At 41.7% G+C, this 13860-nt stretch overlaps 1 protein-coding gene across 8 annotated transcripts in view; it reads left to right on the top strand.

Annotated features, from left to right (window-relative positions):
• LOC110531730 (adhesion G protein-coupled receptor L3) overlaps positions 1-13860 on the top strand; it is a 336356-nt gene that overhangs the window by 37090 nt on the left and 285406 nt on the right. For all 8 annotated transcript variants that reach the window (XM_021615086.3, XM_090183775.1, XM_021615085.3 and 5 more), the window contains exon 2: positions 7476-7556. The gene's annotated coding sequence lies outside the window, so the exon portion shown is untranslated. The remainder of the gene's footprint in view (positions 1-7475; positions 7557-13860) is intronic.

Below are 13860 nucleotides of genomic sequence, written 5' to 3'. Positions count from 1 at the left end.
GTCCTTTGGGTGATGGACCATTCTTGAAACACACAGGAAACTGTTGAGTGTGAAAAACCCAGCAGCGTTGCAGTTCTTGACACACTCAAACTGGTGCGCCTGGCACCTACTACCATACCCTGTTCAAAACAACTTAAATATTTTGTCCATTCACCCTCTGAATGGCACACATACATAATTCATGTCTCAAGGCTTACAAATCCTGCTTTAACCTGTCTCCTCCCCTTCATCTACACTGATTTGAAGTGGCTTTAACAGGTGTTCATCAATAAGGAATCACAGCTTTCACCTTGATTCTCCTGGTCAGTAGGTGTTACTAATATTTTGTACACTCAGTGTATTCGTATATATTTGTGGTAGTATTGCTGTGTGTTAGGGTTGACAGTAATTGCATGCCTGTTGTGATATAGGCTACTATGAGTAATGTTTGCAGACTCGTTTTTGGCAACAGTAATGTTGTATGAATAAATGGCTAGTATTTATTTAAATTATGAACAAAACTGCCATGGCTTCTCTACTTCATAGTATACACAATATCAGTTGAGTACTATCCAAGATGGTCCTATTCATAAACAAGACACTTCAATCACATTTAGTCTACATTAACCTCCTCCACATAGCCTCTGGCTGTTTTCTGGCCTGTAATAACCCCTGGGTCATGAGTCGAGAGATGAGGTTTAGCCATTACCGCTTTTTGTTGCTAATGTGTCGCTAGTAACACCACACTAGTAACATGGGTGTTTGGGTCAGCGGCGGGCAACAATAGATTAGTGACTTCCTGTCCAACCCCTCACATTTTTCACTTCGCTAATAAAGTAAGTTGTTCTTTCATACACTCCAGGGACCGCAAGGGCCGTCCCTTTTGTGTTCTCACTTGTGGCGGCTACGCCACAGGCCGTCGCCCTGCATTAATCTAGCGGTAAACATCGCTCTCTTATGTTTTTCTTTTCACTTCTATTTAGTCGACGGTATAGTGGCCTATGAAGAATGTTGATGTGATGACCCCTTGTGTTGTACAATGGCTGTGACTTGGATGCAATCGTGGTATGATGCACACTTGAAGCCACATTCAATGTCCGTACATTTGCTGATGCACTTGCTCTACCTTCAATGCACTGAAGCTGATTCAATGACAACAAACGGTAGAGTTTTGAAAGAACGCGAAGTTAAAGCTAATGAGGTTTATTTTGGTTGACGTTGATTTGAACCGTGAGTAACCCAGATGAATAGTGGCTCGGGCACAGGGTGGGGCTACATTCTCCCACAGCACCCTCTGGTTTGGAGTACCCAGTGATCTTCAAATGTTTTCCTTCGTTTTGTCTTTTCAGCAAAAACGTGTCTTTCCAGCAGGCTAGGGCGATACACTTTAGTCAGAACGACAATGAGATGAATGTGTGTTCTCCAGTGAAAACGCCCCACAGTAAGGCAACAACATCATCTCAAACACCTGTTAGTCAGTAATGAAAGGCCTCTGTTTCACAACCCATTGAAGAGGTTTTGGAAGCTCTTATCCCCAGTGGCCACCACCACTTCTGCCCCACTGAAAGTAGTGGAACAAATCCAACATTTATCTGTGAAAACACCTCCGCTCAGAATGTGTAGCTGAGATACAGAATTATAAGAAAAAGAGAGGCATGGAAGAAGGGTTCTAAAGAAGAAAAAAAAAACAGATTCATGTCTGAGACAAACATTTGTATGAGAATCCATTACATCTGCATATGGAGCATCAAGATCACCAGTGTGCTGGAGTTTCATAGTTCAGGTGAACCAGGTCCGGGTCCCATGTTGCAACTTCAGAGTGGTGGGTTTGATTCCCATGGGGAACCAGTATGAAAAAGTGCACTACTGTAAGTGGCTCTGGATAAATAACAAATGTAAATGTCAAATACTGGACTTGTTATACCATTTTCAATTGATGTTAACTCCAATGTAAACATAATGCTTTGTAAATTCAGCTTGTTCCCATTGTGCAAAACTCATTCTGGAGGGGATTGGTGTAATATGGCAAAGCTTTTCCAAACCCCCCTGGGCCTTCAAATAACTGACAGATGCTATGTCTGTCTGACCACCAGCCTAGTTCTCCAGATTGAGCTATGGCGTCTGCCAATCGAACAACAACCCCCGCTTGGACGTAATGACGAGACTTGATCCAACGTTAGGAAACAACGCTGGGTCAGATTGTGTGAAGACATTTTTTTTGCCCGAACAACCCTAATTTGGTGGCCTATTGTACATTCTAATGCTATATTGTATTTTCAAGCAGCAAATAAAGGAAATAAAATGTTTACAGTGCTAGTTTCATCAACTGCTGTACAATATGATATAACACACACAAACAACTTAATTTTGACTGCACTGGGCCTTTAAAGAATCCCGTAAGAGTCTGCTGACATCCAAAGGCTTCTAGCTTCCTTTTAAAGAGCCATTTTCTCAGCTATACAGGTAAGATAGAAGAATGAAGCAGGTTAACATGGGCTTTGCTACACAGAAAGCAGCAGTTGCCCACTCCTTTGTCAACACTTTGATTAAATCAATATCTTTGAAAATACCACAAGTATCTTTTTTTTTTAACTATTCAAATCTGTTTTCTTATATATATTTTGGACGAGAGCGAGGCTATTACCCCGCTAGCCTACCTATTGTTCCTGCAGTGAGGAGGATTCACCATCTTCATCGACAGTTTTCAAAATGTATCTGCAGATCAAAGCCAAAAAGACTACCAGTATGCAAATTAGGGGAACCAAATCAACAGCTCTCTAACCGATGCATTTCAGTAGGCTCCTGATGAGTCACTCACTTTGTCATTGTCTGGCACGTCCTGATGAACTTCATATAGAAAACATAAATTAGATCTTTAGTTGTCTGGATGCGCTACCACAGACATATAACTGTTGTATGAGTTTATGAATGGCAATGATATCCAGTTCCTTCAAGGTATTCACACCCCTTTTACTTTTCCCACAATTTGTTACAAATCGGGATTAAAATGGATGAATAAAAAATTTGCAACGTTCTACACAAAATACTTTCAAAGTAGAAAAATTTGAAAAATGTTTTTGATGCGTACAAAATACTATTCAAACCCCGAGTCAATACATGTTAGAATCACTTTTGGCAGCGATTACAGCATTTAGTCTCTAAGAGCTTTGCACAACTAGATTGTACAATATTTGCCCATTTTGTTCTTTTTTTTTTTAATCTTCAAGCTTTGTTAAGTTGGTTGTTGATCATTGCTCGACAGCCATTTAAGTCTTGCTATAGATTTTCAAGCCAATTTTAAGTCAAAACTGTAATGTCAGCTTGGTAAAGAACTCCAGTGTACACTACATGACCAAAAGTATGTAAACCTGCTCATCAAAAATCTCATTCCAAAATCATGGGCAACAATATGGAGTTGGTCCTCCATTTTGATGCTTTCACAGCCTCTACTACGGGGACAACTTTCCACTAGATGTTGGAGTATTGCTTGCGGGACTTTATTACATTGTCACGAGCATTAGTGAGGTTGGGCACTGATGTTGGGCGATTAGGCCTGGCTCGCAGTCAGCGTTCCAGTTCATCCCAAAGGTGTTCGATGGGGTTGAAGTCAGGGCTCTGTGCAGGCCAGTCAAGTTCTTCCACACCAATTTCGACAAAACATTTCTGTATGGACCTCGCTTTGTGCATGGTGGCATTGTCATGCTGAAACAGGAAAGGGCCTACCACAAAGTTGGAAGCATAGAATCGTCTAGAATTTGGGTGAATTTGACTCCCAGTGTCTGTCGGAAAGCAGAATGAACCATGTTTTCCTCTAGGATTTTGCCCGTGCTTAGCTCTATTCTGTTTTATTTTTATCCTAACCCCCCCTCTTTAGTCCTTGTCGATCCATAACATGATGCAGCCACCACCATGCTTGAAAATATGAAGTGGTACTCAGTGATGTTTAATTTGTCCCAAACATAATGCTTTGTATTCAGGACGAAAAAGTACATTTCTTTGACACATTTTTTTGAGTATTACTTAAGAGCATTGTTGCAAACCGGATGCATGTTTTGGAATATCTTTATTCTGTACAGGCTTCCTTCTTTTCACTCTTGTCATTTAGGTTAGTATTGTGGAGTAACTACAATGTTTTGATTTATACTACATTTTCTCTGATCACAGCCATCAAACTGAATCGGTTTAAAAATCACATCATGGTGAAATGATCCCTGAGCAGTTTCCTTCTTCCCAGGGCAAACTGAGTTAGGAAGGACACCTGTATCTTTAATCACTGGGTGCATTGATACACCATCCAAAGCGTAGTTAAACATTTCACCATGCTCAAAGGGATATTCAGTGTCATTTTATTTTTATTTGTAAAAATGTTTTGCCATCTACCAATGGATGCCCTTCTTTGCGAGGATTGAAAAAAAACCTGGTCTTTGTGGTTGAATCTGTTCTTGAAATTCACTGCTCGACTGAGGGACATTACAGATAATTGTTTGTGTGGGCTACAGAGATGAGGTAGTGATTCAAAAATCATGTTAAACACTATTGCACACACAGTGAGTCCATGCAATTTATGTGATTTATTAAGCTCATTTTTAATCCTGAACGTTTTGATGCTTGCCATTACAAAGTGGTTGAATATTTAATGACAATACATTTCAGCTTTACATTTTTGTATTAATTAATACAAATGTATAAAAACTCAATTCCACTTTGGCATTGTGGGGTATTGTGTGGAGATCATTGGCACAAAATCTCAATTTAATATTTTACATTCAGGCTGTAACACATCAAAATGTGGAAAAAGTCGAGGGGTGTTAATACTTTCTGAAGGCACTGTATGAGATTGACACCTTTTATATAAATCAGTCAAGCTTGCTGTTCGTCAATTAAAGCACAGTAAATAGCCTATGAGCCACCACTCCGTGACTGCATATGAAACGCCAGGGTCCAACATGAACTTTTTCTCAATGAAAAAGTTGACTTGCGGGAACATGGTGGTGCTTAAAAATGAATGGTCAATCATAATGGTCAAGTACAGATAGCATGATTTTTAACATACGCTTGTACTCTTCAATTGTTGACTGCGACAGAGCAGGGAAATATTGAAATGGAATGCAAAAATGCACTGAAAGTATACTTACTGGCCCGACATGAGCCACTGTACTGATATATATTTACTGACCCAGGGCCAACAGACCATGGTTAATGTCGGACTAATGGCATGCAAAATAACATAAATGAATGTGCCAGAAAACAATAGATTTAGTGGATTTCGACTAATCGTTACCACATTAACGTTATATGGGAAGTGCAAATTCACTCACATGGAAATTCAACTGCAACCACTGCGCGCACACACCCAGGTACCGAGAGGCGGGCGGGACCGACAGCAGACTAGCGATGGGCCGTTTGTGAACGAACAGCACTTTTCTAAGGGATATTTTTGGTTAACGTCGGTGAAAGAACCGTTCATTTGTCTCCCTGATTTGCATACTACTACCACTACTTATTTTTTGAAAGTCAGAAAGAAAGAAAAAACGTTTTTCTGCAGATGAATTACAAAATCATTATTTAAAGAAGGTTAATCCTAATTTGTAGAAACAATAAATAGTGGGGAGAGCGCATCAATCTGGTCCACGCTGATTTTTTATTTTTTTTTACCGGTGCTTAAATTATGATTTTTTTTTTTACATTAATTTAACGATATGACATAGTGGTAGCCTACCTTTTTGACCTTTCTATATGGGGATTTGCAATTATGTCATGGTTGTAGGTCGACATAAGCATTTTGACATAAGAGCTGTTTGGTAGCCAAATGAGCCTACTATTTTACGTGAACGGAGCCAAATGAGTCGGTTCACCGAAAAGACCCATCACTACAGTCATACCAGCAGTTTCCCTGCCATCGCTCACTTTGTGATTGACAAACGCCTCTATCAATTGATTGCTAGAAGATACATATTGTTAATTCTCGCGGGATCCGCAGACTTTTTTTCTGACTAGCGAATCGAAAGGTAACCAAGTTTATTTGAGTTGGGAAAGTACCCGGCTGAAAATTACTCTGTAATCGGCTTTATAGCCGGCGCTAGTGCAAAACACTGTTTGTATGATTTACGATTCTAATCAGATGTGTGGACTTCAGTCGCCTCAATCTGCAGACATTTGTGTCTTGGCTGTGTTTGTGATGGATGAAATTTAATCAAGATCATTTTAAAGGGAATCCATTTCACAGCCCCTGTAAATGCAAAAAGCAAGCCATCATTCCAGGGAGAGGATGACCACATGTTTTGTCCCGTTCTTCTGTTGCACACACACAAAGAAGTCATTGGTGTGTATTTCTGTTTCAATTATGCACATTTCGGAAGTACTAATTCGAGAGGCATTGTCATAATCATAAATTGTCTAAATGATCATTTGTCTGTGATTAAGGTCAACCCCTTCACAGCTGAAGCCTTTTCAAATAAGGGGATGCAGAGAGCGAGATTGATAGAGAGCGAAGAAGAGGAAGAGAATGACAAACCTAGATGCATTTCTAGAGACAATAAGAGAAATAGAGACCGCGATACACACAGTGGGAGAGAGAGAGACTGCTAAAATGGAGCAAGAGTAAGAGATTCTGTGAAAATGAAAAGCAGTCATCAAAATTCTTATGTCTTATATGTATATTTACTGCAGTGTTAATGCAATTCTAAATCAGGATTGTTGTCCGGCTCCCATCAGAAGGGACCTGTTGAGTCCTAATAAATCAGTCATTAAAAGCTGATGTGACCTGAATCAAAGATTATGGATATACTGACAAGATACGTCTCTCCGCCCTAACAATGTGAGTCGTTGTCCATAATGCAGCACGGCTGGCTGTCTAGCTCCTGCCTTTCCTTTCTTTGGATTGGTGGATACATATCATTATTGTAATCCTTTTTTTGAATATTCGGTGAGGGTTGTTGACGTCAACCGCCTGTATTCAATGGAGAGAGAGAAGCTACTAGCCTCATGCCATCGATATGCATCGTGTTCTCAACAACTCTGATATAAAGTGTCACGTCTCAGTATCAGTACACTCGTAACAACTTATATTTGATCATATAAACCTCACATAGCGAATAAGCCATAGATTTTTTATTTTTTTTGACCAAATTTGCAACTCATTGATTTCCATACAAAAATTCCTTGTTTGGTGGGCGAAACAACAAAATGTCAACTGCTTGTAGGATGACAGATTTTCCACTGAATTGGGCCTCTCTCTTCCTCTTCCTCTCTGCCTGGATAGCTCTTCAGACACTTGAAATAACTTCTAATGGCCAGCTGAAGAGACACAAACGGCTCGTATACATGCAAATGTTCATGTGCATAATCGTAAGGACTGTGAGGATCACAATGATGGCATTTTCAAAATAAACCTAACCATCCACATTGTCATGGATTCAATCGTTTAACTATGTTGTGAATATCTTTTTATTTTTTTTTGTTTACTAATCAAAAACCGGTGTCTTTCTCTGTTCTAGGATGGGATATATGGTTCTAGTCTCTGAGATGTGATGTACTGGATTTGTAAGGAGTTTTGACGAGAGAAGAACCACTCACAGGTATGTGACAAGTCAATCCACTTCCTCATCAGATCAAACAGCTGCTAATATCATGACAAGACTATTCCCTGCACTGTTTCTTCAAACTCACCCCCAAAACACAGAAAATCATGAACACATTTTATTCAGGAGATTCCAACAACATTTTTCAGCTTGCTATCAAGTTCCCCTCTTCTAGTGATACAACCGACCTGGCATAAATGTGACCTACCGGCTCGATTCGGTCTTATGTAGAAACATTTGAAATGGTGTATTTTTGTACCATTTCTAACTCCGAGCTAGAAAATGGTATATCATACACTGTAGTTGAGGAACAATGGGAAAGTAAATACACTTGTAACCTCACTTTTGAGAAAATGGCCCTTGTATGTTTTTGTACATCTACTGGAAAGCTCATCTTTGTCTACACCCGTTCAACATCGTTCACACCCTGTTAAGCCTTAGCCCCACCCATCTTTGAGGATTCACATGTGAGGCCATGTACTAAACAATCAAAGATTTCAAGACTAAAGGCTGGTTTCTACTACAGGTGTGTTCGTAAATTCAATCTGGAGTGGCAGTGTGTGCTCAGAGTGCGCAATCAAAGCGATATCAGATTGTCTGTTCATGAATTCAGATCGTTTCACTCTCGGAGCGTTCAGAGCGCCCACTTGACACTCTGGCCGAGGAGTAGGTTTGATCCGAGCGTTCTGACCTTACAACAGCAGTCAAGACCTGGCTGACTTTGGTAAGCTTGCTAGAATGATTTCCCAAAAATTATAAAAAAAAAAAAAAAAAGTTTACGTTGAACTGGCTCCCCTGTGAGGTAGTGATGCGCGACATGCGCCTAGTTTCCTGAAACTAATCACAAATTCAAAGAAGTTTCCTTCGAAACCATGAATATGCAACAGGGCAAGATTGCATGTCTATTTCATCTCCTACACCGCATTCTAATGATGAGCATTCATGTGGTCCTCCTATTTCACTTGTTTCCTCTCGTGATTTTTGATGAGTTGATGGTTAGGGAAATGCTAGGTGGTCATTAACATATGCAAATCTCCAGGACAGCACTGTTAAACCACTAATATCCCCCCTCAGCGACAGGAGGTTTTTCTGGTCAGTAACCACACCCATCCACCAAGCATGTTTGGATTGCGCTCCCCGATGCAAATGATGTTTTCTGTGTAATCATGCAAAAGTGCAGCTGGCTTCCATTTGGCTGTGCCTCAAGTCTCTACCCGCCTCATGCTAACCCTCCCCCTACCTCTCAACCCTGTCCTTCTGATCCATCTCATATTCACTCCCCATCTTGCTTTCGAATTTCTCATTGTTTTCTTGTGCACCTTTCATCTCTCCCTCTCCAAATCTGATGCAGTCATGCACATGCCCCCCCCCCACCCCCCACCTGTGGGTTTTGACGAGCTTACCCACACTAATACCCCCCTCCCCCATCACCCTTCCCCTCTCCTTACTGCAGGCTGTTTTTTTCAGTAAATGCCACCCCACTCCGGATGTTTCTTCTCTTTGCCACTCAGAGATTGAGGAGAAGATATTGGCTCGCTGAAAAAAACAGTTCTCGGACGCCTGACATATCGTCCGCAGCTGCAGGAGTGACTTAATCTTAAACCGCAGGATCCGTCAGTCGGCGGTCTGAATATGGTGCACGTTATTAGTGGCAGAGGTTAATAAATTCAGCGTAAGGTGCGATGTCACCCTTTCCAATAACGCCACACGGAATGACACTGGGAGATTTTGCAATTCATGTTACTTGGCGTCGAGGGGATTTGAATGGCATTTCCTCCTCTGCTGGATAATACAGAAAACAGCATGGACGTTCTGGCTAAAATTAATCTAAGTGTAATCCCATGTTTATTGTAAAATAAATATGCATTAATGTCCCAGCTAGTCCTTCCCTCTGCACAGTATGAACTGAAGCAAGGACGAGAAGCTGCAGAGTCAAATGTAATTGGCATATTAGTCACAAAGTGACAAGGACGCTGTTGTGCATTTGAATAACATGGGGCAACAGTGAGGGGTAGTTGTGCGGGTTTATAGCTGAAAGCTAGCACATTTAATGCATCTTATCCATGTACAGAGCGAGTCTCAATTGTTTTTTCTTGATTATATTGACATAATTTAGCAGACTCTCTTCTCCAGAGTGACTTACAGGGGCAATTAGGGTTTTTCACATAGTCAGCTAGGGGGTTCGAACCGAAAAGTCACTGGTTACTGACCCAACATTCTTAACCGCTAGGCTACCTGTCGCCCTTATGTTCCTCCCCTCCAATCTTTTCCTCCATTGTCTTTTGAGAAGGAGGCTATGAGAGAGGGCATGAAGAATCAAGTATAAACAATTGAGATGCAGCCCCATTTTTATAGATCTCTGGGTCTTCAACCCCAACAGCTTGCTGCTCGGATCTCATGCAATAGTAGAAGTTTGCTACTCTATTAGTGTTGAAAGGTGTCAAATGAATTTATATCCGTAGTCTACTTTCATTACAAATCATCTTAATAATTCCCGACATGGAATTAAGACCTTCATTTGATGCACCTTCTTTTGCCTAATGTGCGGTCACTTTGATTTACGTCCAATCGGGCGGAAGGAGACTATGCCGGTGGAACGTTGGGGGAGCCTCTGAATGGGATCCTTGGGAAGTCCCAAATCTGACGTCACCCCATTTGAAGTTGAAATTTAACACAGTTAAGGTAAGGGTTATGTTACGGATAGGCTTAGGGTAGGGGTTAGGATTTAGGGTAGGGATGGATAGCACTAAGAATCCCGGCTAGCAGTAAAACTTTACAACCAATACATCTTTCCCAGAGAACTTTGCATACCCACCTAGGTTGCCCTAGTGACAGCAGTGTAAGGTCTATTTGGCCACAATGGGTTCTGGTCACATGTACTCCTAGGTTTTGGTTTAGTTATCTTAAAGCAGTGTCCTTTGTTTTGTTAGTTTGAGTCGACAGTCATGCTGTCTAGGTCTCTCTATAACGATGCAAAGTCATTTAAATGGAGTTCGAGTAGACGTGAGAGGAATCATTTTGAGCAAAGTCAGCAGCGTCCTCAAATTTTAATTCAACCCGAGGACAGTTGACTTTACAGGTCTTGCTGGTGCTTTGTCAAAAAAAATGACTCAATGTCACAAAGGAAGATCACGTTGGTGTTTGACCTAAAATGACTGAAAAAGTCATTTGATGAACTTTTGATATCTCTAGTGGAGAATTTGTTGACACTCTGCCACATAGAACGTTGTTATCTGTGGCGCCATGGAAGTGTGAGGCATGTTTACAGTCACCTCTGCCATAGCAGGTGGAAAGGTCCTTGCAGGTTGTGATACAGTACACTTCCCATTTTGACCAGAACCCGATGGGGTACTGTATAATGGGAATAGGACACAATATAGGGTGCTATTTTGGACGCTTCCAATGTGTTAATGTACAGAATGTGTACATGTCTTGTCCTTGCTTAAATTCATTGTTTGGTATGAATTGAAGCACCTCCCAAACAACATGCTCTCTGCATACGTGATGCTCTACTTGCCCCACACTGCTTTCTCTCTCCCTCCATCACCCCCTTATCTCTCTCCCTCCATCACCCCCTTATCTCTCTCCCTCCATCACCCCCTTATCTCTCTCCCTCCCTCACCCCCTTATATCTCCCTCTGTCTTTCACCCTCTTCCATAATTTTTCTTTTTCTCTCTCCCTTCCCTTGTTTTCTCCGCCTCTGTATTTATTGTTCTTCTTCCTCTCTATCCCCGCCCCCGCCCTCCCCTCCGCCCCCTCTCTCCCCCCAGTCATGCTTGCTGCTTGCTCAGCTCATAGCCTGGCTCTGTGTTTCTACCTATGTCCCCCCTGGCCTTAGTTGCTTTGCTCTAAATATACATGCCGTGCTGTTTGCCGTGCTGTTACGGCTGCTGCTGAGACGAGGGAATCACAGCTTATTCCCCTCACTGGTTTACATAACCAACTCATACAGTATGGATGTATTCAGTGGCCCATCCGTGGCACATTGTCATGTTATAATGATGGCGCATGAGGTGGTGGGACCACGGCTAGTTCTGTTTGTGAATTGGTTCTGAATATGTTATTTGTGTTATGAATATTTATCACTGTTGGTATAACCTTTTTCCATTGCTGAAGCTGCCGAGGTTGTATGTTTGTAATTCATTGTGAATCACAACCCCTGCTTTTATATTGTGCAATCATTGGGTGATATCTTTTTGAGAACCTTAAAAGATTTTGCAATCATCACCAGTTCAGATCATCTCACACTAAAGATCAGTCAGCAACTGCTTGCAATTAGTCCACTTTCACCGTATGGACCATATTGATTGATACCACGGCTGTGATAACAATATAACCTGTTTAGAAGATAATTAATGGGACTTTCATGGTTGAATCGTGAGGCCCATCTCTGAAATGAACCAAAATGGAGTCATAAGCCTGGAGATGTGTTCAAGAAGCGTTGACTACACCCCCCCCCCCCCCCCCCCCACCCTCTGTCACACACTGCCTGTTCTTTCCCAGAGGGCTGTGCTGTGTGAGGAAGGTTCCACTTGGCTTGATGAGGCTGTTCAGAAGCTGCCCCCCCCCCCCCCCCCCCCCCCCCCCCCGGCGCCACCTCAGGAGGGAGGGAACAAATCTGACAAAGTCAAGTCTGATTAAGTCAATGCGGTCTGGGGAAGTTCGATGTCGTGTGCCCCACTGCTCCTCTGACATGCACCCTGACAAGTTTCAGATCTTAATAACAGTAGAGTTACAGTATGGCCTTAATGGGGAGCTCACATAGTCTTAAAGGGATAGTTCACCAAAAATGTTTTTATCTTTTACTCCAGACAGTATGGCCTTAAAGAGGAGCTCACATGGACGTAATAACAGTACATTATGGGCTCGCGATAGACATTTGAAGTCGAAAGTTTATATACACTTAGATTGGAGTCATTAAAACTTGTTTTTCAACCACTCCACACTCCGACTTGTTTTGGCAAGTCGGTTAGGACATCTACTTCGTGCATGACACAAGTAATTCTTCCAACAATTGTTTACAGACAGATTATTTCACTTATAATTCACTGTATCACAATTCCAGTGGGTCAGAAGTTTACACACACTAAGTTAACTGTGCTTTTAAACAGCTTGGAAAATTCCAGAAAATGATGTCATGGTTTTAGAAGCTTCTGATAGGCTAATTGACATTTGAGTCAATTGGAGGTGTACTTGTGGATGTATTTCAAGGCCTACCTTCAAACATTTGCTTGACATCATGGGAAAATCAGGCAAGACTTCAGAAAAAGAATTGTAGACCTCCACAAGTCTGGTTCATCCTTGGGAGCGATTTGCAAATGCCTGAAGGTACCACTATCATCTGTACAAACAATAGTACCCAAGTATAAACACCATGGGACCACGCAGTTGTCATACCGCTCAGGAAGGAGACCCGTTCCTAGAGATGAACGTACTTTGGTGCAAAAAGTGCAAATCAATCCCAGAACAACAGCAAAGGACCTTGTGACGATGCTGGAGGAAACAGGTACAAAAGCATCTATATCCACAGTAAAACGAGTCATATATCAACATAACCTGAAAAGCCGCTCAGCAAGGAAAAAGCCACTGCTCCAAAACCACCATAAACAATCCAGACTGCGGTTTGCAACTGCACATGGGTACAAAGATCGTACTTTTTGGAAAAATGTCCTCTGGTCTGATGATACAAAAATAGAACTGTTTGGCCATAATGACCATCGTCATGTTTGGAGGATAAAGGGAGAGGCTTACAAGCCGAAGAGCACCATCCCAAACGTGAAGCACAGGGGTGGTAGCATCATGTTGTGGGGGTGCTTTGCTGCAGGAGGGACTGGTGCACTTCACAAAATAGATGGCATCATGAGAAAGGAGAATTATGTGGATATATTGAAGAAACATCTCAAGACATCAGTCAGGAAGTTAAAGCTTGGTCACAAATGGGTCTTCCAAATGAGCAATGACCCCAAGCACACTTCCAAAGTTCTGGCAAAATGGCTTAAGGACCACAAAGTCAAGGTATTGGAGTGGCCATCACAAAGCCTTGACCTCAATCCTATAGAAAATATGTGTGCATAACTGAAAAAGCGTGTGCGAGCAAGGAGGCCTACGAACCTGACTCAGTTACACCAGCTCTGTCAGGAGGAATGGGACAAAATTCACCCAACTTATTGTGAGAAGCTTGTGGAAGGCTACCCGTAACTTTTGACCCAAGTTAAACCATTTTTTAAGGCAATCCTACCAAATACTAATTGGGTGTATGTAAACTTCTGACGCATTGGGAATGTGATGAAATAAATAAAA

The sequence above is a fragment of the Oncorhynchus mykiss genome, chromosome 9 (genome assembly GCF_057628025.1).
Source record: "Oncorhynchus mykiss isolate SJ-2025 chromosome 9, ASM5762802v1, whole genome shotgun sequence".
Classification (NCBI taxonomy): domain Eukaryota; kingdom Metazoa; phylum Chordata; class Actinopteri; order Salmoniformes; family Salmonidae; genus Oncorhynchus; species Oncorhynchus mykiss.
The sequence above is the reverse complement of the archived record's forward strand: the minus strand, read 5'-3'. Positions and strand labels throughout refer to the sequence as shown.